The 16,313-nt window shown below is 35.4% G+C and overlaps 1 protein-coding gene across 3 annotated transcripts in view; it reads left to right on the top strand.

Moving 5' to 3' along the window:
• The window catches only part of ex (FERM domain containing expanded), a 329,475-nt gene that overhangs the window by 89,595 nt on the left and 223,567 nt on the right, over positions 1–16,313 (top strand). The window contains exon 1 of one of the 3 annotated variants that reach the window (XM_090369512.1): positions 3,617–3,795. The exons of the other annotated variants lie outside the window; for them this stretch is intronic. The gene's annotated coding sequence lies outside the window, so the exon portion shown is untranslated. Of the gene's footprint in view, positions 1–3,616; positions 3,796–16,313 lie in introns of those variants that run through there. 3 annotated transcript variants of the gene reach the window in all.

Genomic DNA, 16,313 nt, shown 5'->3' with positions numbered 1-16,313 from the left:
CATTTTCCTGTACTGAGTACTCTGTCAAGGCTAGAGGTTTAAAAGTGTGTGGGCTATGTGTAGTGTTGTGAACCATTGTTCTTCTGGCCATTTAGCCGTTGGCCCCCACCGTTTCCACACTCTGTCCAGTGGAGGAAGGCCAGTTACCCAGTAAATTTATATTTATTCGGTAGGCCCTGCCACCTAGTTTCCTGAGATTTCAGTGGCTAGGGCTTGTAAAAAGGTGTGTGTGTGGGGGGGGGGGGGGTTAAGCGCTGGAAATAAGAGGCCGAAAGAGGAGCTTAAAATTTTTTTGGATGCTCTGAATTCCGCATGCCCAAAAAATTTGTACATCTGTCGCTTTGGGCACGCATGCCATCATTGTAGTATGCCACCCCGGGCATACTATATTGATGGCCCAGAAAGCAGCTCCTACAGGTCTGTGTCGTTGATCAGGCCGGTAAGGATGCTTTCAACAGCGATTTACTCAAAAGGCATAAACGTGCAGTTTTGAAAAGAGCATCTATCCAAGGAAGATTAAACAAATTTTGTGTTTAAGTCAGAGGAGTTCACATGATAGAGAGAATATAAGAACATTTTGTCATGTTTATTAGACAAACGGTCACTCGAAGAGTATGCACTTCTACAAGGCCATATCTACTTATCCTGTTTGTTGTCATAATAAAAATAAATTAAAAAAAAAAAAAAAAAACAATCGGCTACTTAGACCGAAAACGATTACACCATCAAGGATTTTTCAGTTCAATTTTTTTTGGGATTAGAACGAATTCAGATCCCCGAAGAAGTTCAAGAGAAATGATAATTAAAGGAACAAGTTCAAGAAGTAATTGGATTTATCCAGTTAACTCTTAAAAGAATTATATTGAGGCATCATTCTTAGAGTAAGTACCTGTAGATTGGGGACATTTCTCCGATTAAAAAAGTGATAAGGATAAAATGAATACATGGTAATTATAAACCTGCGAGTTTGATTTCTGTGAAGGGAAAAAAGAAAGAAAGGAAAAAAAAAAAGATTTTGTAAAGGAGAGGTCGTGCCCAATTGATCTGACAAATTTTTACTAATTTATCACAGAACTGGGTGCTGATAATTTTGATATATACTGTATATTTTTTGACCAATATGACATGTTTTGCTTATAAAACAAAACAAATTGACTTGCGTGTTACAGTTCAGAGGTTTCTTCCAGTACCGGAAATACAGGGAGGTGTCAAAGGCCTTTCCATTTTAAAAATTAAGAACTTGAAACTGTATAGGGTTTATCGAAACAGGCCCCCTTTTTTTTTGCATTGTAATCAGTATATACGGGATGTTTTAAAACAAAAATGGTTCGAAATTGATTACTATCAGAGGCTAAGTGATTTATTGATTCCAATAAACAAACTAGCTTTTCTGTTCGGTATAAAAAGGAATGGTCTTATTCTTCGTGGTTAAGTAAAAAGCTTGACGCTGTAGCCTGTCTATGTCTAGTCAAGCTCCTCTTAAAGCGCTAAAGATAAAGCGTTTTCCAATAAACTTGAAATAAACTCACTGTTGTGGACCAAGAATAACATTGAAAACGTTTAGTGCATTGCAGCCATTAGAGTGTATCAAGGACAGAAAAATTCATCAAGTGTACTTGTTTAAGGGAGAACGGTTTAAAAGAAGGCTACCTAAATTCTAAGCCTAGAATTAGCCGCCTGTCAGCATTGCTAGAAGTAATTCAAAGAATTGAGTTGTAACCACAGTTACTCCCGATCAAATTCGTTGAGATTTCTTAGTCCTCTCCATACATCTCATGATATTGACAATCTGTGGAGCACGGTATGGTATGGTATGGTACGGTACGTAAAGCCCTAAAAGTAGGCTTCTATCTGTTTCTCTATAAAATCACACAATCTGCATCGATTGAAACCACAGGACCGTTGAAGCCGTCGTGATTTCGCCCACTGGATAATTGGAAAGTGGTTGTGCAGGATCCAGAATGGTTATTTAACATCGTGTGGATGGATGAAGTGCTTTCATCTTGTTAGATTGGTGTGTGGGCTAGAGTTGAAGAATCACTCCGCCCATTAATAGTTGTATGGTGTAGATTTACGGACTCATTGGTGTCCCTTTACCAATGAGACCATTAACAATCGCGGGCTTCCACAGCACATGATATATTAGCCTGTTGTGGACCAAAATTATCCGAGAGATTAATGAACGTTGTTTACGTGGAAACAATTTTTATTCGGAATGGTACTATGCCCCATGTCGACAATAATGTTAAACGACTCCTACGTGTGGTTCCTTACGGAAGAAAGGGACCACACCTTACCTTGGCAATTTTTCACAATACTGGTCTGCAAGATCGCCGACCTAACTGCAGCAGACTTTTAATTCAGGTTATCTGAAATAATGTTCAGTACTCCCTGCGAATTGCATCCCTCTGATTTCCAGGATGAAATTCGTTGGGAGGTATTGAAATTCTATCGAGAATTCTGAAGACAGCTATGGAGAATGCCCTGACTTGATTGCTTATTAGAAAATAATGGTGGACACATTTAATCGTCAGTAATCTGTTTTCGAGCTTTGTGCAGTAGTGGTCTATAAGTGAATCGTGAAACATGGCAACAAAGCAGAAATAGTATTTTGTCTCTACAGATTTTTTCTATACCTTTTAAGATGAAATTAGAAATAATAAAATTTACAAAAGAGTTCGAAACCAATAATTTTTTTTTTTTTTTTTTTTTTTAGCGGTGTGCTCTGTTTAAAATTTATTTGTTTATTATCACCATGCATATCTTCGATCTGGCGTGCACAGAAACTGAGGGTTGCCAATTTAAATAGATTAAACAGATAAAATATACGCCTAGATATATACAGTATAATAATAAATAAACTCAACTTAAGAGAAATATACGCGCCAAGTTGTATAAACCCTCAACTCTCCTGAAACCAATTAAATCGGTCACCGAAAAACAGTCGTCTTTACTGTGCTGGTCCTGAGAGGCTGGTGGGGAGGGGGAAAGAATTAAAAATTCATGCTGCAGGGTATGTAAACTAAGTATAGGCTGTGTACGTCATGGAGCACTTGAGAATGTCAACATCATTTTAATTTGTTATATTCACTTCTAATTGTCGAACACGTTTGATAGTTGAATATTATAAATTCATCTGCTTGTACTGTAAATATTTTATTTAAACTGTTACTGTATTTTATTTAAAGCAATACGAGAAACGTTACTCATCATGACGCCACAAACAAGAATGCGTTGCTTAATATTAATTTATGAACTTCATAAATGAAGAAATAATTTCCATATGCTTCTCGTAGACTTCACATAGGAAACTTCGTTTAATTTACGCAATGAGTTGCCTTTCATTGTTGTAATGTTGACAATCATTTGATGTTTTGTCAATTGCACCAAGCGAAGGGTGGTCCCGCGTACGGAATTACGTCATTGTTTGTAGCTAGTTTTTGCGCTTGCCTTTCCCATTTTGCCTGCGAGCGACAACCTGCATGTTTTTGCAGATTCATGTTTGTGTCGAATCATGTGGGGTGAACGAAGGGGTGGCACGCACTTGGCCACCATTGGTTAGAGTCTTTGCTCGTGTCGGCGACTCTTTCTGATGACGTATTTGTAACCACTAGCATCTCTCTGTGCACCTGTCTGAAATGGGGATCCAGATAGCGGATGCTCACATGGTATTTCTTGGTGTTCCGCAACTACGATTCTTCGCTATGACTACTGTTACTTCTTCACTTTTAGGATTATAACCACAGGAGTAATGACTGGTATTTACTAGGATCACTGTGTTGTAAGAAACTTTGGGTATGTAGACTAAATATTTCAGTTGTAAAAAAGTAAACTTTTTACTTTTTTTTTTTTCCTTTAGTAATTTGTTAATATAAATTCAAATTACTTGTGTATTTTCTTTAGTTTTTCTTAATCACGTTTAAACATTCAATAAGAAACGTAAGCCTTGTCCACTCTATTTTACTACAAGTCTTTAAGTTAATATTAAAAATAATAATAAAATAAAATTATAAATAAATAAATATAGTCTATAACGGATTTATTTAGGCTCTGTGCAGAACTGAATTTGTCATTCTCCACCTTTGGAAAATCGTAGTTCAAATATCATTAGTGACGCCAGAACTTATTTTAGCCTCTTTCATCCGAGGCTGAGTTAACCGATATCATGAGGAGGTTTTAAGGATTTTTCGTAGGTCTTTCCATCCTGTAAACAAACCAGTCTTAGAACCTTCACCTGAGTTGTTTTAATGCGCTACCGCAATAATTTATCGCCTTATTTGTCTTAATCACCTTTTTACTCGTGGTGTAAAATTAGTTCTTAAAGCCTTTTTAAGACTTTTTAAAATATTTTTTCTGATTTCTGATACAAGTTGCTCAATTTTAAAACTCATTAACATGTCCAGAAGTATTATTAAAACTTTATATTAAAAATATATATTTATTTTTACAGGTAGAATGGAGATTATAAAACAGATTCTTAGCTTTTGTTGATAATAAGTCTTAAATTAAGAAATTATTATTTTATTTACCTGGCTTTTGAATTAATATCTGAATAATAATGTATGGTGGGGAAACTACATTTGCCTTTCTGGAATTTATTGGAAAATTGTACTGAATCATTAAGAAGGAGCTAATTTAATTTTTTTTTTTTTTTTTTTTTTTCAGTTTCTACTTTTAGCATCTTTTTTTTTTTTTTTTTGTTGTTGTTGTTGCTGCTGTGTTGGGTCAATCTAAATATAGTTAATACATTTAAATAGATTTAATTCTGTAAAGATCGCACTAGTAATAATTGACGTTTTTGAGCGAATCCCTTGTTCCCCTGAACTCAAATGGGAATGGATAGACTGAATACGTATTGGGTACTCTTTTTCATAAATGTTTTCTCTTACAGTCCGCTTTATTGGCGCCTCCATAGCCAGGTGTAGCAGTGCGTAGCACAAGCTTCTTGATTAGACCGGGGTTCGAGCCCGTGATCCACCAAATACGGAAGATGCGGAAAGGTCAGAGAATGACCACCGCATATCCCCGGAGCAATATGGTCTTGGTTGCTAATGCTCCTAAAATCCAAAATAACAACAGTCCGCTTTATTTAATTGGTACAGCTCACGCTTAAGTCTAACATATTTTTCGTTTCCTTCAATTATTTACAAGGGAGTTTGCTACTTTTATTATTTTACATTAAATTCATGTCGGAGGAATGGTTTATGAATAATGTGGAATTCACATTATGGAATTTCCCGAAAAATTGTAATCTAAAATTGTTGTCTTCTCTTACTTTACTCTTCTGCTAGAGCTTTTCATAAAATCCCTTAATTATAACGGTAAGATATTTTAACTTGGAGTCATTCAAGTTAGTAAACAATATAGACTGGAATTTAATCAGAACATCTAATGATGAAAAAAAAAATACCAACTTGTCTTTAGTGAAGTAATACTATACGTTTTTTTTTTTTTTTTTTTATGTGAACCCCAAACACTAGAGGTATTAGAACCTATAAGTACTTAGTACCGTGCTTGGGTTAAAAAGCATGGGTTGAAGAAGAAGGATGAGGGGAGGGGAATGCCGGAAACTTTGCTCTAGAGACTAAACATGGGTTTCATCACTTCAAGCCTCCAATAAGTAAAGTGGTGGTATTTCACCGGTTGATGAAAGTCATCTACCACCTGAGTTTGATTATCTTTGCCTTAAAAAATATCTTAATATGTATAACAGATGGGTATTTTTCAGACTTTAACTCCTGCCCCACTCAGGCATTTCTGTTAATCGTTGATTTCCATTCATGTCCAGGGAATTTTAAGATTGGCTGTGAGTGATGTTACAAACTGAATATTAGTGGTAATTTTAAAGCGTCGTTGCAATGAAATGCCCTAAAATGAATTTTTAAGCGAGGCGTACCTGTAGTTTCGAGAGCAAGAGCTGGGATTTTTGATAATGGTATCACCTTTCGTATAAGGAACAAAGCTTTGTTTTCACATAGCCGCTAAGAGAATTGCGTTTCAAATGGTAATGTAAATTAAAATTTTACCACATTATGCCTCACCTGAAATATCTGTTCCCCGATGTAGCAATAGTTCTCAAAGAACTGCTGTAGATTTATACATCAGTGGCTAAGCTAAAACTGTATACAACTAAAATTGTGTGAATAACTGATTTGTAATAAAGCACATAAAATAAATAAGATAAAAAATAATTGAAAATTATATATTAAAATCAAGAAAAAGTTTGAAAACTGTACACTACCTTTCACATGTCACAATTCCTTTCGCGTTATTGGAAACTTGGCTTCTCACAACAGTTTGTTGGGGAAAAGCATCCCTGCTATATCATTTAGTTGTATTCAATTTTGTATAATAAATAAGATTGCATTACTAGCCAGCAGATTTTGTTCAGTAGGTTGTACTCTATAATTTCATGGGTTTTCTTAGATTTTATCTATGCAAGAGAACGCGCACATACTGAATTTATATTATTGTTATTCTATGAAATTATGTTTCGTTTATATTACTTTGATACTAGTTGACTACGTACGTATGCAACGCTGTTTGTTCTGTAATTATTAATTATATAATATCGGTGTAAATACACCATAGTTAACCCATAGATTTGAGCTACGATTGTAGCGTAGAAGGCATCGTTTTAATTGTATCTCATAATGTGGTTGCCTTCACAACAAGATAGCTACTATTGAATTAGTTCAAATAAATAACGCTTCTCTAGTAGAGGAGACTACTGTTATTTATTTTCAGCGTACCACGGGTGGTGGTACGCTGGCAAAACTTTGGTTGGCAATGTATTTTATGATTTTTTTTTTAAATTTCCGCACTTAAATTATAACAGCTTAAATTTTCGATCTTGTTGCCATAACATCTAACCCATTAGCTATATTTTGAAAATGCACGCAACGTTAGATCTACATCTATTTTTGTCATTATATGAATGATAGAATTTAATAATAATTTACGCCGATTTCATATGTAAGGTAGTCCTCCATGCGAGAAAATCAGTGACGAATCTACCATAGTACCAGATTTGCCATCACTTGGGGGGTGAAGTTGGGTGTCCTACAGTAAGTTTGATACGGTTGTTAAAGATCACCTGAAGGCTTTCGGCAATCGAATCTCTGATGTATAACTGTGGAAACGGTTTCTCAACAAAATTATAAAAATATGTCTACTTTAAAAAAATATTTTTTTTAACTTCATTAAAAGTTACGTAAAAAGTAAAATCCTGTGCTATTAATTACCATGGATTTACAAGGACTACTTAAGTTTGAATTCGCAGTTCATATATAATTAATAAATTATAAATGAACTGCGAATTTATTATTTTTTTTAAATTTATTATTAAATTAAATTAAATTATTTGCTTATAATTTATTAATTATAAATGGTTTTGAAGTGAAAATTTTAATTCCTTATTTTTCGGATAAGACGTACTGACGTTTTAGAAGGAATTTTTGGGAGAAAAAAAAATAATAAAAAAAAAAAAATATATATATATATATATATATATTCTACACGTAGCGCTAGACAGAGAACAATATCAAAACGAAGTCGCAAACGCCATTCGGCAGCATTAAAGAAGAAGAAGATATATATTTTTTTTTTTTTTTTATATGACGTTTTTTACTGAATATAGAACAAAACCTCGTCAATGCAGATGTTTTGGTCTGAATTTTCACTTTTTTTTTTTTTTTTTTGAAAGAATGCATAATCTTCATTGCCATCAAGGTCTCTGCTGGTTCCACATTTCGTGAAAGAATTGTCATGTTTCATTAATTCCAACGAATTTTTCATCCATTCGTTACCTGTGAAATTGTTGGTCGCACCATTCAACCTGTTTGTGTAAAATTGCGAAAAATAGAGGTTTGCTGTTTCCATTTATTTGGTTCATCTATGAATGCTTTAGAGGGTTTGTTAATTGAGGTATCCAGTAACTGCAGTTGGCTACGGCATGCTGGAATTGCAGTTAACTTTGTGATTAATTCAGTACATGTCCTTTTTGTTGCCTCCTTTACGTGCGATCTGAAGTGGTTCCTACACTAAAATGACTAACTTTTTCAGAAGGAGGCTGCTTAGTCGATTTCACCACGCTTTCTCTGGCCACAGCTAGAGATAGAAATACTGCAATGTATACCTTCGGACCATAAGACGCAGGACAGTTTCCGGCAACATTTTTCAGGATGTAAAGTGCATCATATGGTCCGGAAATACGATAACCGCTATAAGTTTATTTAAATTTTCTGGAATACTTCTCGACTTACAAAAGCGAAACCTGAATACAGCAAAATTTGCATATATGATTATTAAACGTTTTACATGGTTACGTGTTTGAGCTTTTGTTGGTGCCTGTTCAGAAGATAAAAATAAAATAGATGCTTGAAGGATGTGGTTTTTTATTGTATTATGAAAGAGGTTTTCGAACTTAAGATGACCCGAATCGTGGTAGTAGCCTAGATGCTGCTTATATGAATACAAGATATTTTATTTTTTCTGGTTGCATATTCATTTGTTCCAAAATTATTCAAGTACATTGTTGGTAGGTAGTTTTTCAAATCAGGCATCTCAACACAGTGGACTGACTACGCCGCATCAACTACTAATATTATACAATCATGTGCTTCCAAACTAGTGTTACGCCGTCTTGGATTTTGGAGGCTTATTGCTGTAGTGTGAATGCGTTTGAGTGGGCTGTGTACTGAAAAAAGTGTTGCCTACACAATTCAGTTTTATTTGTTAATTATATCTTTCATATTTAATTATTGGCAAATAGAATTCTGATTACATTTTACCATACACAATTAATTTTTTCACTTTCTTGGGCTTATTGAAACACGTTCATAATTCGAAAAAGAGAATGAGGCCGTGAGATGCGTGGCCTGTATAAGTAAAGCCGCGAGCGATCATTTGTGAAAATTGGAAACCATTTCCGTTGTTGAAAAGCAGAAGTAGATCACGTAAACAATATTCGCTGCACTAGGAAGATCAGCTGCAGCGTCTAAAATATAGGGCTCATCATAGTGTGACCTCAGAAATCTTCCGTTGTGTATATTTATGGCTGTATTATACGAAAGCCAAACAATAAATTGTTCTTCTTTACACTAGGCAGTACATTCTGATTTCTGCCTGAGTGATTCACTAAAGAGACATGTAGGCAATATCCCTGTAGGTGTATAGTTATTTTAGGGTTAGTAGGTTCTGCTAACTCACGCTACATGCAGCAAAATGCACGATTTATACAGTAAATGATAAAGCTATCCCTGTTTTATTACTTGGAAGTCTTGTAGTCATCTTTCATAGTCTGATGCTTTTCTGCGTTTTATTTTTATTATTATTATTTTTTTATAACAATTTCCGTGTACTTTTTTCTGCATTTTTAGTAAGTCAGAAATAGGACACGTAAACATGACGTGATTAGAATACATTCATATTTATTTGCATTCCTTTCCTTGAAAGTTTCCCCCCTCTTGTTTTTCTTGGTATGCGTGACGAATAGGCCAGCAGAAATTGAATTTCATGAGAACACACACATATACACAAAAGGTTAAATTTAAAATTTACCCTTTTCGATAAAAATAAGGGTACCTGTTATACTCTTGACTTTATATAAAGGTCACGAAAAGAACTTGAGGATTTTAACCATCCTGAATCCTTAAATCACGTAATCGTTACAAAGACCTACATTATATATTTTACAGAATCTCGAAATATACTAATTTATTTATATGCTCTGTCGTTTTATTTCATTAACAGCACAGGAATTTTCCAAGCGATTTGTAAAGACATTGAATTATTTCCCATTTCTATTAATTCGTAACTTTGAAGTATGATTTATGATACGTAGGATGATAACTATATAATATCGGTGTAGATAAACCATAGTTTATCCATAAATTTGAACTATGTATGTAGTGTAGAGGCATCGTTTTAATTGGATGACAACATAGATGCAAGTGCTTCTTGATGCCAAGCTGCTTTTTCTTTGCAAGTCATCTCAAAGTTTTGTTGTTTTTATTTGCTAAGCCCATTTACTGTAATTGAGGGTTGAAACTCCGGTCAGCAATCTCAGAGTATTCTTAAGGCTGTGGATAGAGATAGGATTCGGATGTTTTGATGAGTAAGTGGATTTGCTTTTGAGAGATGAATGCCGCTGCTGCAGATTTTACGGATTGATGACTAATGAGAATTGTACGAGGCTAATTACTGAAGAATTCGTCTTAATTATCCTGTAATAGATAATTGGCCATTCTTGGGTTTCATAATGCTAAGCAGTTTTTAAATATCTGCATAGCTTATGTAGTTATGGTAGCTCATGAAAGGTGGGAGAGCGGCAGACCGGACAGAACTACGCTTTGAGAGGTGCCGACAGTGACAGGCCTTGAAAAGGTTTGGTTCATGACTGTAAACTGAAGCCTCGCACTAGGAGGGATTTTAGAAAGGCAAGGATGTCATCTGTGATATTGAAATAGTTATTACAAACATGAAGGAGAACTTGAAGTGGTTGTTGAGTCAGAAGCTAATTGGATGTTAACGTACCTGATTGTGTGGTAGTTTTGGCTTTTGATTAAATGCTCAGAGAATATGATTTGCAGTTAGCAGATTTATTATTGCATGTCTTTATTTTTTAAAACATGAAGGATTTGAGTTGCACTCAGGCAGTATGTTTCATAATAATAGGCAGAATTCTTTTAAAGAGTTCGAGAGAAGATGCAGTTGGCGCCCCCATTGCATTAACAGCTGGAACTTTCAGCCGAGGCTCGATTTCGTGAAAATTCCAGTCTCTAAGGGTCTTATGGGGCTGTTGCACTTAATTATAAACTGTGGAAATTTATTTAGTCCGACTCAATCCGTGGGCCGAAGAGAGAAGCCAAAAAAACAAACAAACAAACGTAATTTTGTATACCATATTAGACTATTTAGTCTAATATGTAGTATATGCAAAATTACTATAAGAGGCTTATAGTGAGAAATGGTTGGTTATTGTAGTATTTATGCACACCCTTTTTTAAAGTATTTTTGATGGAACAAAAATAAATCATTATCCTATATCCATTCTCGTATTTAAATGTGTTTCATGTAAAGGATTTTCTTTTTCTTTTTTTTTTTCAGTTATATAGTTTTAGTTTATATGATAATGTGCATGCGTAATGCCATCAGCTTTGGTTTTGTGTATTTATCTGTTGTCCTGTAGTTTGTAAGTACTTTGGAGTAACCTTTTAATTCCAATAAAAATGTACCTGGAATTTTTATTAAAACATGCTAATAGGGTTATACTATAAAATATTAAGACTTGTGTGTATATGTGTTTTTTTTTTTTTTTTTTAATATAGAGTTTAAGACATAAGAGAATTTTTACAGTAAAAGTCGCTTTGAAAATCAGCCTGCAATCTGTTTAGTGAAAGAAGTAAAATATTGGATATTTCGGTGGCATCGCTTAAGTCAGTTTAATGCTGATGCGATGTCATAAAACCTAAAATAGTCACTGTATTGTATTAAAAAAAAAAAAAAAAAAAAATATATATATATATAATTACTGATAGAGACAGTAATGTGGAGAACTAGGCGTTGGTCATATACCTAAAATTGACGAGATTCAAATTTATCGCCGTGACAACGGCTTGAAAATGCTATACTGACTTCCCTGAACTGAGCTTAGCTTTTCTTACCTGTCAGTGTCCAAGCCCTACTTCCATACAGCGTCTTCTTGATAGGTTAGAAGGCGGTGCCACGTACCTTCTAAAATTGGCATTTTTTCGATCAACTACGCAAGCAGCTCGCACAGAATGGGGTCACATTCCTCGAGAAAGGAAGAACCTAGTTAAACACCAAATCTGTGCCATCTTATGTCTTAAAGAGGTTTCTTACGGAATACTGTGGCCAAAAATAATAACTTATAACCTAACATTCTCTCTCGTAATGATGTGTCCGGTATAATGCACTCAAAAATTCCTGAGCAATATCAGTAATATTTCTATAAATATCTTACTATTTTATTAGTTTATCTGAGTTTTTCCCCCTCCTTGTATTTATTCCAGAACGCTTTATTCAAAAAATAAAATTAGTAGTGTTACATCTCTGAAAGTCATGGCCTATTTTAAAATGTAGCTCTTGTTTTACTAAATGAATTGCGTGGGAGCGATATCCTCTTCTCCCGTGGTGTCACTGGGGTGGGTTCATTGTGTGTGAAATTTATTTTGTATTCTGTAAGAATACGCAAGGTGTGTTCTAAATTATGGCGCTTTCTAATACTAATAAACTGGTTATATGAGTTAGTAATTCACCCCCGATTTTTAAAATGCTATTTCTGGACGGAAAGTGGGGGAGGGTTGAAGAAATAAAGTTGTTTTTACAGTTTTTGTTAGTTGCGTTCAACATTATCTCTTGAAGTTTGCAGAGTTTATTTACCTTGATGTGATTCATTGGTATTGCATGCTGTGTATTTTTTACTGAGTAAATTTGTCATACATAGTTTAAATACTGTACATACATTTTGATAAATATTTTATATTCTTACTATTTAGTGGTTGGTTTTGACAGTGGCATGTAAAAGTAGAAAATATTTTTTCCTGCCGTTAATATACAGTATATATAAAGACATCTTTGATGTTATTGATAAAAATAGCTCATTAATTGTATGACATATGCCAGTGGTAAGCGGAATTTTCTCTCATAAGGTTTCTTTTACGATTTATAGACTTCTCTGCTCCTGTGGAAGGGCCTGAGTTTAAATCCAGTGGTGACTGGGAGGATTTCTTGAAGGTCCTTTCATCCACGACTGCAGCTACTTCGTAGGAGATGATGTTGAAATGAAACAGCAGTCATGCAAACTGATCTGGAATACGCACATTTACAGATATGTTTTACTTACATCTGTATTAATTTCTGTATTAGGGCTTGTATCGCCCTCTTCGTGGCAAAATAAATTGCTCAAGTTTTTGGGAGTTGTCTTGATGGGAAATTTTCTCTCGGCATTTTTCAGCTCCGAGTTATTGGTCTTGTTAGAGACGGTTGTTGTAAGGATTTCCTTGTGACATTCCTTTTGCTTTTCTGTTACACTGAAAACCTAATGATCAGATTTTTGTGAAAAGTATAATGACATCACGTTATGTCTTTATTATTTATTAAAATATGCAGCGGTCAAAAGAAACGCGAACATTTGCTATTAAATGAATTTCCATCTTCACTCAACCGCTAAGGTCTATGGCAAATAACTGGCGTAACCTCTAGTTGTCTCTGGTTTAATAAACCCATGCACTTTTAATCTCCGGGGTTATCTGAAAGACAGTGTTTCAGAAAAATCCACGAACCATTCCTGTACTGAAGAAAGCGATCGAAGATAATTTTTATGTTTAGCCATGGACATGCTGCAGTTTCTTGGATTATGTTGAACCTGTCATGAATTTCCAAACACGGCTAAATATATTTCAAGTACTGTATTAATTTCTGTTTCTAAACAATATTTTATGTTCCTCAGATGAATAAACGTTGTGACGAATAAAAAATCACCCTATAGGTTTTTTGTAATAAAGTCTTATTCTGGGGCTTTTGTCTCTGAACGTTTTGTGGTTACAGTTTTACGAGAAGCGTATCTAACCTGCGGGCCGCTCTCTGCTCATCTCTTCATATTGTGCCAATCATGTTCATGTAGGCAGCTGTAAGCATTGTATCCCCCCCCCGATCTTAAAACTAATGTGTCACAAAATGTAGTTTCTCTTTGACTTTTAATGATACAGTATCAGCTTTTAGTACTGTTCGATTTTTCTGCACTGCTTTCTTATGACGTTTTATGTACTTCCTCAATATTTAACAATCTTATTACGTGGTTGTAATAATAATAAAACTTTATAGTGCACGTAGTAACAGTTGATTTTGTATCTAATAACCAAATGTAAAAATTAAACTAAATATAAACGGTTATCAACAAAAATTAATTCTAATTTGGAGAAATGCATAATTAGTGGTAAGGAACTTTCTTGCGATTTGCTGCTCCTAGAACTCATGTGGCTCACAAATTTTCACCTTTGAAAATTTGTTTTGGCTCTTAGCCAAAAAAAAGGGTTGACGTCCTTGTTTTGTGCGTTACGCCAGACGTCTCCCTTTCAAAAACAAGCAGTAACTTGACATCATAATTATGTCTCACCTTACTTGGTATCTACACTAGTGTTCAAAAAAAGTGCATCACTCCTTAAAATTGTAATTGTCGTCCGAATAACGTAAGTATATGGCAATATTTCTTAAAGATTGCATCAGATAAGATTGACATGCGTAGGTGATGACGCAATATTACATCAGCTGTTACTTTCAGCAGCAGGTATACTTTCAGGTGCAGGTATACTTGCGTGTACACCAATGCTAGGAGTTTAGTAAACAAACTTGATGAATTTGAGGTATTGCTCAAAACATCAAAGGCAGATGTTGGGATATCAGAGACGTGGTGTCACACAGATATAAGGGATGCAGAACTGGAATTTGGGGGTACAACGTCTACAGAAAGGATAGGAAGGGGGGAGGGGTTATGCTATTAGTTAAGAAACACATAAAAACCAAGGAAGTGAAGCCAGTCGACATTGATGGACAGTGCAGTGTTGAGTCAGTTTGGTGTGACATAAGCATTGGGAGATCATCAAAATTGAGAGTAGGAGGGTGCTATAGGCCTAATGACTCTGATGAGTATAATAAGAAACTGTACAGGGAAATAGTGGGCCAGTAAATCAGAGAGTCTTATAATGGGAGATTTTAATTTCCCAGATATTGACTGGAATTTGGGGGCTGGTCACTCACACACTAGCAGGGCTTTTGTGGATTTATTGGATGATTGTTTTCTACATCAGCATGTTCGGGAGGCAACTAGAGGGAGTAATACTCTTGATTTGATTATCAGCAGTGATTCTTCATGCATTAAGAATCTGCAGATAAATGAACCACTAGGTGGCAGTGATCACAGTGTGCTGAAGTGGGATTTACTGAAAGAGGTAACTACCATTAGGGGTAAAGGGAAGGGTTATTGCTTCCGTAAAGGCGACTACGATGGACTGAGACAGTATTTAAATTCTATACAGTGGGACCAACTGATGATGTTACCAACAGCAAATTCAAAATGGGAAGCATTCAAAGAACTTATCTTGGAAGCTACTAGGCTTTACATACCAACTAAGAAATATTGTTCAAGGTTTAGGCCAAAATGGATGTCAGATGAACTAATGAGGCATATGGCAGAGAAGAAAAATGCATGGGATACTTACAAATTAACACATGACACAGAACCCTATGATAGATACAAGTTGATATACAACCAAGTTACAAAGGAGGTTAGGCAGGCGAAGGCAGATTACGAGAAATCCTTGGCAAATGATGCAAAGAAAAACAGCAAAGAGTTCTTTATGTAAACTCTAGAAGGAAGGGGATGAATCAGATTGGTCCACTTGATATTGATGGGTCAACTGTTGATGATCCTGCTCAGGTAGCTGACAAACTAAATGAATATTTTGCATCGACATTCACACATGAGGAGTTATTCAGCGAGGGGAATGCCAGAGGGGTATTCAACTCTAGCAGTAAGCTACAGAATCTTGAAATAACTGGGAGTAAAGTGGAGGAGAAATTGTTGAAGATAAACACAAGAAAGCCACCCGGGGTGGATGGGATCTATCGAGTTATATTAAAGGAGGCAGCAAAGGAAGTAAGCAAACCCTTAGCTATAATTATGAGAGCTTCCTTGGACTCAGGGGAGGTACCCATAGACTGGAAATGTGCAAATGTGACCCCAATTCACAAAGGAGGATCAAAGGCTGACCAAGTAATTATAGACCTGTGGGCTTAACTTCTGTTCCAGGAAAATTAATGGAGGCACTGGTTAAAGAAGCACTGCAGGATCATTTAGACAAGACTTCAGTTATAGCTCGGACACAGCATGGTTTTGTTAAGGGGAAGTCTTGCCTGACCAATTTGATTGGATACTATGATGCAGTCACAAAAGAACTGGATGCAGGGAATAGCTTTGATATTATATACTTGGATCTTAGAAAGGCTTTTGATACTGTTGCACATGGAAGACTGCTACACAAATTGGAGCAGTGTGACATTGGAGGCAAATTGCTGCTATGGATAAAGGGGTGGTTGAGGGGGAGAAGACAGAGAGTGGTAATCAATGGACACTGCTCATCGTGGACTAATGTTATTAGTGGAGTCCCTCAGGGCTCAGTGTTGGGTCCATTATTGTTTTCTGTATTTATAAATGATATTGACGATGGTATATCAAGCTTAATGTCCAAGTTTGCAGACGATACAAAGGTTGACAGGGTTGTCAAGGACAC

This window comes from Mastigoproctus giganteus, chromosome 3 (assembly GCF_048544385.1).
Source record: "Mastigoproctus giganteus isolate SK-2022 chromosome 3, ASM4854438v1, whole genome shotgun sequence".
Taxonomy (NCBI): Eukaryota; Metazoa; Arthropoda; class Arachnida; order Uropygi; family Thelyphonidae; genus Mastigoproctus; species Mastigoproctus giganteus.
This window is presented reverse-complemented; position numbering and strand designations above follow the sequence as displayed.